General features: G+C 40.1%; 1 protein-coding gene across 2 annotated transcripts in view; it reads left to right on the top strand.

Moving 5' to 3' along the window:
• SLC7A11 (solute carrier family 7 member 11) overlaps positions 1-16,052 on the top strand; it is a 286,289-nt gene that overhangs the window by 199,316 nt on the left and 70,921 nt on the right. For both annotated transcript variants that reach the window (XM_048942977.1, XM_048942976.1), the window contains 3 exons: positions 11,654-11,719; positions 13,322-13,495; positions 14,050-14,185. The gene's annotated coding sequence lies outside the window, so the exon portion shown is untranslated. The remainder of the gene's footprint in view (positions 1-11,653; positions 11,720-13,321; positions 13,496-14,049; positions 14,186-16,052) is intronic.

Genomic DNA, 16,052 nt, shown 5'->3' with positions numbered 1-16,052 from the left:
TATCCACGCAGATGTTGGGGATGCAGAATGGGATGTAGCTCAGACCTCACCGGCAGCTTCCCTCTGGTGCAAAACTTGGCCATTTTTTTCCATCTCTTTTATCTGGTTATTAATCCACGTTGTTAATTTCCCCCTTCTCCCTGGGTACGTTTGTTTTGAAGTAGACTGGAGGTTTGGGGGTAATTGAGGACAGAATGTAAAGCTTTGGAGTCTTTGTATGGGAGGTTCATTAAGGAAGGGGAATTCTGGATTGTGCTCATCTTTTCTTCTTCAGGAAAGAAGTTATGAGTAGGGTAGAGCTCTCAGAAATCACAAAGGAGCAAGAAGATACCCAGTGCAGGCAGAAAAGCAAGCCTTCTTTAGACAGTTTGGTCTTTGTTGTGGTGTCTTAGGAATAGCTTGGATATTTCTGCTAAGCGCTCTGCATCATTAAATACTGTAAGCTCTTTGCATTATTAATTGTTCTCATATTCTGTGAAGCAGGAAAACAGCCAAAGGTGCATAATCTTAATTCCCACTCTCCTTATATAATTTAACTAGTGTTCAGTGACCTTTAACTGGAAAGTGATTTTTCAAAAGCTCTTTCCAAATCTATTTTTCACTTGACATCCTTACTGTCAGCTATGCCTGAGATTTTGCCAAGCTTAAGGGAAGGTCAGAACATTATAGGAAACAGATCATCTTGCTTCTAGCCACACTCCAATAAAAAAATAAAATAGATCAATAAGGAGTGTTGAAGCCATATAATCCAAATTTTGGAAATTCCTGTTGGCAGAGGAACTTACAGGTATTAACAGAAAATATGTTTTCTATAAGGATGAGTGACTGCAATAGCTGCTGTCAGTCAGTGCCTGGGAGCTTTCTCTGCATGCAGATATCTCATCCAGCTCAAGAATGTATCATTCAGGTGGCAGCCTCCTTTTGGCCAGACTAGCAAAAGGAGAAACGTGTCAGTACTCTGATCACCCTTCCAGCCGAGCTAAACCTTTTTTGGTGACCTCAAAATGACCACATTCAGTGGTATGTCATAAGTGATCAAAACAGCAGAAAGGAGAATTTGTTGCTTTTTTAAAACTTAGCTGCTTTTTTTTTGCTTTTTTTTTTTCTTTTTTTTTTTTTTTCTGGGGCATATTATAGCTATAAAAAGTTCCAATAGAGACCTGATATATTTTCTGGCTATTCATCTGACTTTTGCTGATGTAAATATTCATGGCTAAAGTCAAGAAGTTAAGATAGCAGCAGCCAAAAGAGATCAATAGTTAATACCTTTTTTAAAAAGTTGCACTTGATTTGAATCGATCTGATTGTAAACTTTGGCCCGTGTGTTGCACAGTTTGAGCTGCAAATGGAAATTGCAGATCCTGGGACGATCGTCCACATTTAAAAGAACCAGTGAAAGGTATAGATGTATTGGCACGTGTGATTGATGGATTGATTTTTAGGCAAACTGTTGAATCACGCGTTGTTAATGTTGGGAACAAAACACCAAGCTGGAAATGATGAAATGTGTTCACTTCAAAAATTTCAGGTTTTAAATGAGCTTAATTTTTAATAGAAGTTATTCTTTCATTTCTTTTACTTGTGATGCTCATACCAGCCCAGGCAAAACAGAATTATTCTGTCCTGAGAAGGCCAGGACTTGAGTAGTCAGCAAAACAAGTGACTAAAGGTCTGATTAATTCTGAAGGAGCGGAGATAAAGCTGCTGCAATACAGTGTCTTTATTTGAACAGTTTATAATGATCCTAGCCTGAAGTGTTTTGCTAAGCACTGACTTGTTGTGTTAACTGGTGCTGTAGGGCATGTATTAGTTTTCTATAGTTCTGCTAATTATAAGTGTAACAGATCTATAAAACTGTAAAGTTGATTCTTCTGCCAGGTCAGGATTGTTTTCCAGGGCAGATGTAGTACTGTGTTAGGTATTTAACATATGAAGCTTTCAAGCTCCAGAGCGTGTGAGTCTGCAACCATGGTCACCCTCTGAGCTTCGCTATGGAAGCAGAAGAAACTCAGAAAGCTGAATGGGAAGTTAACCAGCCCCCTGTGAGCACATGGGATGTGGGCATGAAGACTAATGCTTGCTTTCCTATTCCTCACTTCATTGCATTGTTCTATTTCTTATCTCTAATTATTCTCCAAAATTCAATCCTTATAAATACGACTCGTTAATCCTAATGGACTTGTGAAGGGTATGCTGACTTGAGGTGTCAGTGACCAGGATTCTGTAACATCAGTGTATGATTCTGTCCTTCCTAGGGAGACAGCAGGTGCTTGCATGCAATCCTTTTTGGTTGTTGCTGTTGTTATGCTGGGAATAAAATACATGGCTTTTATTGTCTGACTTCTAACGCCCAAGGCTACATTTATAGGACTGACAGTTGTTATAAATGTAGTGCTGCTTGTGGAATGATAGAGCTTGTTCTGGAAACTGCTGACAGGGAGCTCTAGCTCAACAGTTTCTGAGGTTAATTTTTTGAATGAAGTCTCAGCATAACTGCTAGAGACATTAAATAACTTCAAAGGAGATTTTAACTTGCAAAAATTTCTTAGAGTTTGGAAACCTAGATTGTATTTGATGTCACAAGCAGACATCCCTGAAAATGGACACACACTTATGCAAGGAAACCAGTCTGTTCACCATTTATTAATAAAACTGTAACTTCAGAATGCTGGTACCTTTGTTTTCAAATGAAAACACAACCTGTTCTAATAGCCATCCTTAAATAAGTCCTGCCTGACATCTGTTGTTCCTACCCCCCGGTATCACACGAATGGGATGGAAATGAAGCTGCTAAGTGTTGGATCAGCAAAACCTTTTCTGGTCAAGGTAACAGTTACAAAATCTTTCCTTTTAAGGCACAGTCAAGCATAAGAACTGTTGCTTTCTCAGTAGTTTTCATGATCTTTTCTCATTTGAAAGACTTTGTTTAACTGTGTAACATTAAAAGGTAATTTGCTGTTCAACAGTACTTGTTTATAGGGCTTCAATTACAGGAAAACTCTTGGATTGCTGGTTTTTGGTTGTTTTTTTTTGTTTTGTTTTGTTTTTAGTTTACTTTCTGAAGACTTAAAATGTGAACTCATGCGAACTAAACTGTATTTTCACAAAGTAATGCCTATGATTTCAGGCCTGTTTTGGAAGGGAGGTATCGATGGTTGTTAGCTGTCAAGTTTTAGGCCTTTAAAGAAATGAAACTGTAATTTACCCTTAAGTATCCAGTGGTACTGAAATGCATACTTTGCCCTAGTTTTTAAAAAGTCAGACCCTGCAGTGCAAGGGACGTTATGCTGTTGTTGTGTTATTTTGTAGTATTATTAATAATATATTTTCCTAAGCCTGTAAAATATAAACAAACCTTGAATCATCTCGGACTGCAAATAATCATTTTAATCATTTAGGACAAAGGGGAATGGTTTTAAGCTCAAGGAGGGAAGGCTTAGGTTGGGTGTCAGGGGGAAGAAAGAGCAGTGAAGTGCTGGAACAGGCTGCCCAGAGTAGCTGTGGATGCTCCATCTCTGGAGGTGTTCAAGACCAGGTTGGATGGAGCTCTGGACAACCTGGTCTAGTACCAGATCTGGAGGTTGATGGGCCCTGCCTGTGACAGGGGGCTGGAACTTTGGAACTTGATGATCCTTAGGGTCTGTTCCAATCCAGGCCATTCTGTGTGGACTTCACTGAATCATAGAGTCATAGAATGGCCTCGGTTGAAAAGGACCACAATGATTATTGATTTTCAAGCCCCCTGCCGTGGGCAGGGCCACCCACCACTAAACCAACCTGCCCAGAGCCACATCCATCCTGGCCTTGAATGCCTCCAGGGATGGGGCTTCCACAACCTCCTTGGGCAACCTGTTCCAGTGCCTCACCACCCTCTGTGTGAAAAACTTCCTCCTTATGTCTAACCCAAACCTCCCCCGTCTCAGTTTAAAACCATTCTCCCTTGTCCTATTACTGTTCACCCTCATAAACAACAATTCCTCCTCCTGTTCATATGCTCCTTTCAAATATTGGAAGGCCATAATGAGGTCTCACTGGAGCCTTCTCCAAGCTAAACAAGCCCAGTTCCCTGAACTCAATAGTATCTGATGGTTTATATTCAGCAAATAGGTATAAAATACTGTCTTATGATGTAAAGAAGTGTTCCTGCACCTCATGTTCTCCACCTGGGGAAACAACTTGGCTCCATTTACAGTCAGTGGAATGAAGATGGATGTCTGGGGCAAGACTGATCTCATTCTGCGTGTAGTGATGTGAAACAGGTCATATGATCCCGACTTCAACGTACTTTTTTTAACAGAGCCTATGGCAAAATCTATGGCTGATCTGAAGCCTAACTTATGTGACCTATGAAAGCTTAGTCATCTAAACCTAGCAGTTGGCGGTTATATAAATAAATTCAGAAATGTCTTAAACCAAAGAGCAGTAGCAGCATCAGGGTGAAAAAGCTGTGGACATGAATACTCACCCAGTTGAAGTCTAGGCTTGCTTGGAAGTCTTCTCCTTTCTCAGTTTACCTTCTTGTAAAATGTAATAATAATGCTTTTTGGTTGCAAATGTTTTGGTGCTGTCCATGAGGTAAACTGGGGCCACAGCCACAACTGAACAAGCTGTAGACCACCTAGGTATGGCAAGTGTTTGCGCTGGCTTTACTGGAAAATTTAATGACGATAACTTGGTACAAAACCTGACACTGAAATCCTGATTTTCATGTGTTACTGTCTATACCTACAGAATAACGGGATATAAATCCTACAGGATTTGGAGGGGCACGTGGAATTGATCACAAACAGCAGCACTAAGGAAAAGGCGTAGAGGTCTTCTGCTTTGGGATGTGTGCATGCACTAACACTGGCATTCATATGATGTTATTTACATTATAGTGCAGCTCTTATGTATAGACCTTTTGGTTCTGGACAACGTTGAAAGTGCAGAACTGTCTGTTATATGTAAGACACCAGGACTGTCTTGGATACACACCTCAGGCATATCAGTAATAAATGATCGAGTGTTCCCTGATAACAGCAGCTGTCTAAGTCCCTACATCCAATTTAAGAGATGCCTGCAATAGAAATTCGCAGTTTGGCCATTGGAATTTAAATTACACAGGGTGAAAGCACGTTAAAACGGTGAACTAATATAGCTGGTTGGATCTGTGAGAAGGAAAAATTAATAGGAGACCATGGGATCAAGGTTGGCTAGCTGTGATTGAAAATTAGAAGTGTTGAGCACTGTGTGATTTCTTCAGTGTAAATGGAATGAAAGCAATTTTGAAAGCTTAACAAGTCGGTCTCCCTATTGCTTTTTGTAATTCAAAGCAAGTGTCTGTGCTGGTAATTTCTGCCAGTCTCCTGAAACCCCAATAGCTGGAGAGTATAATTTTGTTAGTTTTCTAAATTCTAATCTTTGTTTCTTCTCACAAGGTCTGGATGTGGGGGTTAGTGTTTCTTTCAGGGAGGAAATGCAATTTGAGTATTACAAGGAGTGGCATCTCTGCAACTTGCAGAGGAGCTCTGGTGGTGTACCCTGGAGTGCATTTTGGTGGAGCTGGGGATGGATGTGGGAGCTGCAGTTTGATTCTTGAAATACTGCCTTCTAAACGCTCTGCAATTTGTCCTGCCCCAGCCTTGTCTGTTTGATGCATAAATTTGAATATTAAATGTACTTATCTCAAGTGTGGTCTACCTTCCACTTGAAGGGTGCACGTCTTCTGAGTGCATGGTAGGGGGAAATCTGACCATTTTCTAAAGCAAAGTACTGAGTGTCCCAGTGCCAGTAGGTTGTGGTAGACAAAGTGGCACTCAGGACTAGATGTATGTCATGTATTTATGAGCTGATAGTTCTCAGACTGAAAAAGACAGATAAAAGGGTAGTGATTCAGGTACTTAATTGTAGGCACCTAAAGCATTTTACGTTGCTGATACAGCCTTCGTAGGACTGGCAGATGTGAAACTGGAAGAATGGGGTACTCATGACCTACCTGTAACATCAGCTGAGGCAGAGGGACACCCGGAAGCATTGCATGTGGCTGAGGCATCAATATCCGGGCACTTGGATCAGTGTCAAAGTGGTGAGGGGTGAACAGTGACTTCCTGGCTTTTCTGCTTTGCTAAATTCATCAGTGTGACACATTCTGCTCTTCTCTCGTATGTACGGATGGTATTCTTATGTCCACTAGAACTTGTTTTTAATACTCAGCAAGGACCAATCTAGGGGGATGATAACATTTTGGGCATCACAGCTGTTAAGAGAAAGATAGCTGGATTGGCACACATCAATTGTTACGTAATTCATATTCAGATCTCATAATTTCTGTAATAAATAGAGGGGCAGTAGTTTAGTTGCATCACCAACACAATCATTAGTGACTTCATGTAGTTAGTGCAAACCATTCTGCTATATTTTCAGAAAAAATATCTATGTACATTCATGCCTGTTTTCAAGTTAATTGTTTTATTTTCAAATAAAAACAGCAAACATACTGCTTCCCTAGATACAACATTATTTTTCCCATTAGGACATGATGAACATACAGAAGGGAGTGGGAGATGTGAGCTGGTAATGCATCACTAAATTTCCATCAGTGCCTAAAAAGATGAGGATTTGGTCTTGCAGGACTCTGTAAAGCCTGAATTCTAATGAATTTAGATGAAATTTTTCAGTGAAAGTGAGGGAAGAAGTGATATCTGTGACTTTAGTAATTCCTCGTTTCAGACAAGTTCTAACAGTCGGGACTTCTGTAATGCACATTGTGGTAGGAAAACTGGATGCGTTATAACCTCGTGAAAATATGGTTAGAAATGTGTTTCCAGGCTTAGTGAAGAAGAGCAAAATTCCTTAGGAGAATAACTGCTTGGAGTAATACCTCAACAATTCTGCTTGTTGATTAGGTATTCATTTATTGGCAATTGTTGTTGTACTTCTCTTTTATATATATTTTTCTCTTTAGAACCTTCTTTGTACTTAGCAGATTTTCCTTTTAATTAGTTCTCTTCTTTGGTCCTAACATGTAGAAGAATTAAGCAAAGCTCTCCAGGCTGCTGGTAAGATCAAAATCTGTAAAATGAAGTGGAAGATGGAAATGAAACTTTGTTTGAACATTAAACAAAGAAAAATAATTATGATGAAGATCATAATAATAAGATGACTCCTAAATTACTACAGAGCAGCCTGGCCACAAAACTATAAAAAGAAAAAAAATATCCATCCTAGCATTTTGCATTTTAATTAAAATGTGTCATATTTAACTGCTGTCGTAAATGTTACCCCCAGGACAATGAATCCCGATGTTGTACTTAACTCTGATTTTGCATCAGAGCTATGTCCACACAGGTTACCATGGATTTACTTCTAGAGAATAACTCTAGAAGAAAGGACTCTTGCCTCCTTCGTAGGCTGAAACAAATATACAGTAAAGAAAACAGAGGTTTGAAGAGAACAGCTGCAGAATAACAACTGAGTCTGGATTTAGATGCAACAATCGAACCTTTTCACTTCATGGACCTTTCATGCTTAGGCACAAACAATCTGTGGAGCCCACTGGAACTGGGATGTTCTAAGAGCTCATGACCTCTCCTGTCTGAAGCCTGAAAAAAGGCTATCAGTAAAATAAGATATGCAATATTGTGAAAAGTGTACAGTAAAAATTGATGGTAATTATCTTGTTGGGAATTTGCTTTTCTTATTGGAAAGTTCTGAATTTTGAAAGAGAAAAGTTCTCCCCAGGACTGTCTGAAGTTAAAATAATCTCTTCAAGTGTTTACAATGCCTTCAGAAAGAAAATATCATATTTGTGTGCTAACTTCAACTTGCTGAGACCTCCACAGCGTATGGTAAGGCTGAGCTTCACAAAGTTACCTTTGCCCACCGCTGAAATGCAATAGTCTCTGAAGAGTGCTTGACTGCGTTGAGTGGTGTTGTAGATGAAATGGAGAACCAGAAAGGTGGGTGGCTGGGGCTCGCAAGAGGCTGCTTATTGTGTTGCAATTACCTGAGCAGAAATTAAATTGGGGTGCTGGCGCTGGCACAACTGATTTTGTAAAGCTGCTACGAGGTCTGTATTGATTGTAACTGTCTTTGAAAAACCAGCTAGTTTATGTAGTGCCTGTGGCATGCCTTTTGGAATCATGTTAGGAAGCGGCTTTGGGATGGGGAAATGCTACTAAAACGTGGTGGACTGAGGTCATTCATTTACATGGTGGACAGCTTCAGTTTTCTCTCTCAGTAAGGTACCATCCTTTCTTTTATTTTTGCGGTAAGAAAACCTGCCTCTGTAACAGCAAAGAGATACTATTGGAAACTCTGCAGAGGTTGGGGAAATGCTTGGAAGGTCAGCTCACTACTCACCACATCCCTCAGGTGTGCAGGCAATATTTCTTCAAAAATTGCTCCCGTGCTGTAATCAGCATGCTTGTGACCTTGCAAAATGAAAGAAGGCCTACCTACTTGTTCATCTTCAGTAGGCTTTCCTTTCTGCTGCAAGAAGAGGAGTCTTGCTGAGCCCAAATTACCATCTCTGGGCATTGTGAAAACTCTAGGGGATTCATTTGTTAAGTCAACCCTCCAGTGAATATACATAGAAGTTGTGGGTTGTTTTTTTTTCTGCAGGTATGAGACTAGCACATTCATTTAGACCAGTGAGAGACCTTTGTTTTAGGAACAGCCTATTTCTCTTGTTCTCCACAGGGATTTTGTTGTGTTTATGCAGTATATTTTATTGGCGTAAAGCTACATTTAGTTTTGTCTTCTATTATACGCCTGTTACTGAAACTTAGACTTGTACAAACTCCTCTGTTTTTGTGCATTTGGGAATATTTGGATTTTTTCCATCTTTTCCTGAGTGGCACCATTTTGCCCTTGTGTCACTGCTGAAAAAGAAACGTTACGACAGAGGTGCAACTGCAAACTTGAATAATGACTTAATACCCACCCTCCTGTTATGTTATTGGAATAATAATATAACTTTAACAAGATCCAACAGATGGAACACCTTCCCCACAAGGATGGACTGGGAGAGCTGGAGCTGTTCAGCCTGAAGAAGAGAAGGCTCCAGGAAGACCTGATAATGACCTTTCAGTATCTAAAAGGGGCTGTAAGGAAGAAGGGGACACTCTTTAGCGGGGTTCACTGTAAAAGTACAAATGAAAATGGTTTCAAACTAAAAGAGGAGAGATGTAGACTGGATTTAAGGAAGAAGTTTTTTACCGTAAGGATGGTGAGGCACTGGAATGGGTCAGCCAGAGGTGTGGTGGAAGTCCCATCCCTGGAGACATTCTAGGTCAGGCTGGATGGGGCTCTGAGCAGCCTGATCATATGTGGGTGTCCCTGTTCATTGCAGGGCAGTTGGACTAGATGACTGTTACGGGTCCCTTCCAGTACAAGTGATTCTGTGATTGTATGGCGATTTTAGAAGCTTATCAGTGGAGTTAGAGACTAGCTCTATTTTGGCCAGCGTACAGTTGTCAGTGATACCTCACGCTTTGCTGAAGGTTACTAATATGCAGTATAAATGGTGAAATATATTGTAAAAGAAATCACGTGCCATAGTCATTTGGTTCTGATGAAGCTGCTTCTGCTGTCACCTATCTAACACTGGTCTTAGCACTACATTAAAGCAGAATGCAGGTGGCTTTGTGGTCCTCTGTTGTCCTACAGGTAGAAGCACTGCTGCCAGCATTGCTAGATATCAGTGTAAACACACCAAAAAAAAATAACTGCTGAAAAATTCAGAGTGCATTAAAAGTTTAATTGTCAAAAGCTATTCATCAGAAATGGGATGAGAACTACATGTTATTGTCATGTCCTTGCTGCAGTGGTTGTGCGTTAGCAGTTTCCTATTCAGCAAAAGTCCTAGCAGTGGCATTGCCTGCCATAGCACCAAAGTCACTGCACAGCTTAGCATTTTGCTCTGCTCTTTGTATGTGCTTAAAGATTCCCTTTCAATGGGTGTTTCCGTGTATTTCTTTAATGTAGTTGTCACAAGTTTACAGCTGCTGCGTGTTCCAGCTCCAATTGCAGCCCATGCTGATCCTCTTTGTATTCTGTTCTGGTGTTATTTTATTCCTCTTTTTTATACCCCTAGATTTAGGGAGACAATTGTAAGTAATCAAAGATCAAGAGCTGGGATTGTGGCCCTGATAATTTAACGTGCCCAAGATTTCTTCGTGTTATACTCTGAATAAGTGAAGATGTTTCAACGAAAAAGAAAATATTAATCTTAAGGAATGTGAAGTGCACTTAAAACTGAAGGAAAAAAAACATGAACAGCGTTGTGAGTGATTCAGTAACATCTTCATTTTGATTTTAAATGTACTCGAGTCCATGATGGACAAACTGCTAACAGCAAAGTCAGAGCAGGTAGAAATACTTCCTCTGAAATCTTTTTGACCTGACATGCAATGATATGCAATTTCCAGAAAGAAGACCTAAGTATGAGGCAGCTGTCAGGGGAGTGAGAAATGCAGGCACATATCATGGTATGTTTACAAAACGTCCACCTCCCACATTCCCTTATATAGAGTTTTCAGCAGAGGAATGATGCAGAAGCTATTCATTAAACCGTAGACTTGGTGGCAAAGGCTGTCTGCTGGCCTGTTTTATGTGTTGTTGTTGGAGTAGACTTTAAACATAGGATGAGCCAAGTTTTAAGTGGAGGATCTGTTCTGCAAGGTTGTTCTGTAGAAACGTGAGCAATAAGATGCTAGAATTGTCTCATCTTCTGTTAGATATTCAGACTCACATGTGCTGTCTTAGGGGGAAAATGAAGTAGAAGTCCTCTTCTAAAATAAAATCCTGGGAGTGACACAATCAGGAAGCTGTGTTGTGCGGTCAAAGCAGTGAACAGGTTTGTTAACTGAGGGCCCCTTGCTGCCCAAGTAGCACTGTTGTCTTGGATCCCGTACAGCTCCTGTGAAGTCAGGGATGCTTGGTGCTGACTTCAGGTGTAATGGTGCTACACTCCAAGAGCCGTGGGTTGGTGAAGGCAGAACTTTAGGAAGAACTAGAACCACAGAAAGTGCAAAGCTAAGAGCTGGGAAATGTGTGGTTGTGAATCACACCATTACATGTCGAAGAGAGTGGAGCTCCACATCTTTGTAAAGCTATGAAATATAGTAAAATGTGTCTTCTCAGGAAATGCTCAGGAAGGGTATTCTAAAATGTGTTATTGAACACTATTCCTCTGACCTCTTCGGTGCGATGAGGGCTCACTGTGGCACTGCCTCAGTAACCACGCAGTTTCTCTGTAATTTTGTACAGAGACGTTGCAACTGTACTAATTCATGAGAGGTTTCTGTTCACAGATGACCTTTAGGTAGAGCCAGTTTTTGCTGGAATGGTATTGCTCTGTACTTCAGTATTACCATGACTTTATTATTTTTCCCTCATAATTCTTACTACTTCCAAGCATCAGCCCGTTTTCTGTTCTGCTCCGTTTCCTGCTTTGCTGATGAACAAAGCAAAAGACATTAGTGTTTCTAAAATTCCATTATATTGTAACTCAGAGGTCTTCTGCCTGAAAAAGTGCTGCCTTTCAGTATTTAATCTGTAGTACAACTTTCGGTTTATCTACTTATTTATTACTGAATTTACGTTCATGCATTGAATGTGAAACTTTCCTAACAAACTTTAAAAACCGGAATCTGTTCCTCTTTTACAGATCTCTTGGAGTTGTCTAGAGGAGGAGAAGAAATCTCGTGCTCAGATTTCCAGTGAAAATTCTTCTGTGAGCATTTCCATGGTATCTTTTGACAGAATGGTTATTATCCCACTAAACTTAAGGAGTGTGAAATGTATATATATATTATATATATATGCAATATGTTATATACAATACCAAGAATCAATCATCTTGGTAAAATTTTGTGCACACATTGGGTTCCTTCTCTAAAATCAAAATTCAGAGAAGACTAATGACAAGAAATTTATCTCAGCATCTGTCCTCTGTGGTGAGAAATTCCACAATTGTCTGATGCGTTACAGTGCTTCTCATCGTCACCTCTCGTATTTCTGAATAACTCTACGCACTGTTGTGAAACCCATTACAAAGCTGGGCTGTTTTTCAAAGCTGACTGCTTCAATGGGTGGGGGCAGTAATAACTTATTTCTTATGTGTTTCTTTCTATGTTTCCAGGGTCTGCTAGTCCCAAGTATGAGCAAATTGCACACAGCCATACTTACATAGGCAATAATGTATATTTTTGCTCTCCAGGGGCAGCTTCTTGCATTTTTCTGCCTTAACCAAGATTCTGCAAAATTTTGTCAATCACTGTATCGTCATAGCACATAGTATTACTATTGTGTTGCTAGAGAGAAGCTTGCTGTAGCTTGGATCTACCACAATATTATCTTGACATGCACTAGAGTATACACAGTTACTTAGCTGATAGTTAACGTCCATGGAAAAAGCTTTTCCTAGATAGATGAAGCTTAAAAATAACCAGTGACCTCTGACTCTCCATCTGGCTGCACTTGGTTTAAAGCTGGGCTGTGTAATGCTAGATAAGCAGAGGAACTACACCACCTTTTGTTGTGAGAGCCTTTTATGGCCCAGAAGGATTATATGGATGTGTCTGAAAAGCAGAGAAGCTCAGGAACAGGTCAGAGAGACAAGCAAGGGGCAAGGGAGTGGAAAATTATGCTTTTTTTTTCTTTTTTTTTTTAAGCTCCTCTTGGAACAGGAGTGTACTCACAACCCTCTTTGTCATTTTTCCTAATGCTGTTTCCTCATTTGTCAGTGTTTTTTTCTGCTCCCAAATGTGCCTGTGCAGGCATATTTGGTGTACTACTAGCTTTATTTTAATGCTGGGGGTTGTAACTTGGATGGGTGGTCCTGTTTGTTGTTTTTATGGTGCTGCCAGTATTTGACCCTGGAGCATTGCAGAGGGGCATAGTAGCAAATACACTCTGCTGTAAATTTGCCTCACCTAGATGGCTTCTTATACCCTGCTGGAGTGCTATGGGGTAGTCTGTCTAGTAAAAACCCATCTACTGCCTCCTCAGCTGAAGGAGCCCATAATTTATCCCTCTTGCTGATGCACATACACAAGCATCTTAAATGGGTTGGTAAGTAATCATTATCTTGAAGTGGCAGGCGGTAATTGCTGTATTAAAATTCTATGTAGCTTATTTGCTGTGCAGAACTACAGCAGAACTGTATGTACTTCGCCAAGCAAGTTGATTAGAGATGCCTTAGGCATCATCTTTTCCAATTTTTAAAAGATTAATCATGCATAGTTTTCATATTAACTTAGAACAGGGCAAGGGGTGAATATGAGACAGTTCTTGCAGCACACTCTGCATGTTCTGTATCTTTTTATGAGCCCAGGCTAACCTCCGTCTGTCTCTGATGACCCATCCTGAAAGAAGAAAAGAGAAATATTGTAATGAATCCACCTTCTCCAGGCAGGGTTTCTGTTCCCCCTGGAAAAGATACAAATGAAAAGAAATGTTGGAGATGCTGAACGTTCCTGTTGACCTTGCCAGCACTGGAATAGCTATGGTAACGTACGCTAGCATATGTCACGGTGTTAACATAGTCAAGGTGGAGGAGCTGCCTAGCAGAGGTGCAGAGTGTTTGCATTGTACCAAAAATGACAAATGACATAAGCTAAGCTTGCAAAACTACTCAGCTGTTAGTGAATCTGTTTCTATGCCAGAGATTTTGCTATCTTTGTTTGGGCTGACAGTGATTTATTCTGCCTTCCAATGCCAGCTGATGTAGTTGTGATGGAAAACCTTGTTGTACAGTGTCCTGCAATAAGTACAGGAATTACAACAGTCTAAAGAGTAAGTTTTGCACATCTAACAATATTTGGAGAAGAAACAGAGACCAGCAAGTGTTTTGGTGGTCACTTGTCTCCGTGCAACTGAATGCAACAATTCTGCCTAAGCGAAGATATTCTTGTTCACCTTCATACGCTGCGAGGAAGGCTGGTTCTGGTCTAACAATAAAACTAGAAGAAGCATGTTGCACCATGTGAGTTTATTTCCATTGTAATGAATCTAGCTGAGTTTTGAGAATGGACTGAGTCTGTTGATGTGTTTATACTGCAGACTGGAGAGGTGCCTGCCTAAAATGAACTGGGGTGGATGGTGGAACCAGAGCAGCCACGGAAGCATGAATATCCCAGATGAGAAGATGCCCTTGCCTGTCCCTGTTCAAGCAGTCTGAGGCATTTCTGTTGTGTAGGTGGGTGTCCATGTGTAAATTAAAGACCCAAAGCATGCATTGAAGGGCTTACAGCCTAAATTCCACTGAAATATGACTATCAATCAGATTAAAGCTAAGCTTAGGAGGCACTGGATAAGCAGTGAGACCTATGACGTTAGCTACAAGAAAGGGGAAGTGTGAATGTAAGCTAATGGTGAAAACAGGATTCTCCGGACCTGTTGTCCACAGTCATTTGGAGGCTATGAATTGTTCTATTGGTGGAAAAGCAGTGTGAAAAATTCCCTCTTGTTCATTACTCACAAGGGAGGAAATTTTGCAAAAATTACCAAAGCCTACTTTAGAAAACTTGACATATTCTAACCTAAGTAAAAAGCTCAATCTGAAATTTATAATTCACTAATCTGTAATGATTTCCACAGCAAACAATGATATCAAAAGCATAAGATTATGATGAGAAGTATGGAAGAACAGACTTCATATTGATAATGGGTATACTGCACCCAAGAAGCAAAGGAGGGTAGACTGCTTTCTCCTCAAAGCAATAGAAATTACTTGATAGCTATGTAAAAATAAAATGATCAGTACTGTCAGTGTCTCTGTGGTTAGATGCTGAGGTTGGTCAGGGATTGTCATAGGATGAGATTCTGGAATAAGCGTGGTTAAATCACATAGGCTTGGCTAGGCATTTCTTTCTGCACTACTGTGCAAAAAGTAAATGTGCACAGTTGCTTCCTTTTTTCTTCTGTGCTGCTTGTGTGGTGTGATACATGAATTTACTGTGTTTCTGATTACTACTGCCAGTTGGTAGAGTTAATTTTGCACTGAAGGTGGTTTATAGTATAGGGTTCGCATGTTCTTGATGGTTCATGACAGAGGTTGTGCAGCTAACACACGTTTCTTTCAACAACTGGATGCAAGAATGTACTTATGGAACTTCCTCTGTGTCCCCTCAGGAGAACATGAGGAGGACACGAATCTTTCTTCCTCTTAATTTGGCTTCTCTATTTTTCACATATAACCTATATGCTGGGGCTAACAATGGAGTTAGCAATATCAGTGTACAAATGCTGTTTACTTTAGAATGAAGATAGGCCAGATTTTCTCCCTTACATTATTGTGATCCATTAAATGTGCTTGAATCTGTGTCATTTTCTTTTTTAAAGAAATTGTTATTTGCTTTTGAATATGTATTTTAAAAGATGATCAAGCCTTCTGCTGAAGTTGTCTTTTTCATATCTAGAAACCTCTACCCAAATAAGCAAGAGCTAAAGACCTCTCAGAGGACTGAATAGAATTCAGATAGTTAATACCTTAAATACTATTAACAGGTATCTCTTGAAGGGTATTTTGTCCTTGTTGAAGTCTGGTATGTAGATTATCTGGTTTAAGATAATTGAATGAAGACTATATGAATTATAAGAAAGCAAATACGGTGGAAAATTATCGTGCTTATTTGTTTTGTCATCTAAACTACCCCCATTTTGGGCCATCTCTTTCGCTCACAAAAGGACACAAGAGGAAGGTGCTGCACTGGAGCATCAGTCCAGTGGTGCAGTCAATCTCTCACCATACTGATGTTCCACTTGTTCCCCACTGCAGCTTGTATGGGCTCAGCCAAGTTTGTACTTCAAGAGAGTTTTACAAAAAAGAGGTGAATAGAGATCATAGGATGTTTTTCTAGGGGAATTAATTTAAAATATTTAAGCATTACAAAGGTTTCTGACCTAAATGAACAATGTAAGAGAACCAGGGGTCGGTCTGCTTTACCGTTTGGATTCTTTTCCACCTGGAGAACACTCGGCATAACAGTTAAAACTCACTATAACCTGTCTCTCAGAGGTCTCATTCAGAAATTTATCTTCCTCATCTTGGCACTTAAATCTGA

Source organism: Lagopus muta, chromosome 4 (assembly GCF_023343835.1).
Source record: "Lagopus muta isolate bLagMut1 chromosome 4, bLagMut1 primary, whole genome shotgun sequence".
Lineage (NCBI taxonomy): Eukaryota > Metazoa > Chordata > Aves > Galliformes > Phasianidae > Lagopus > Lagopus muta.
This window is presented reverse-complemented; position numbering and strand designations above follow the sequence as displayed.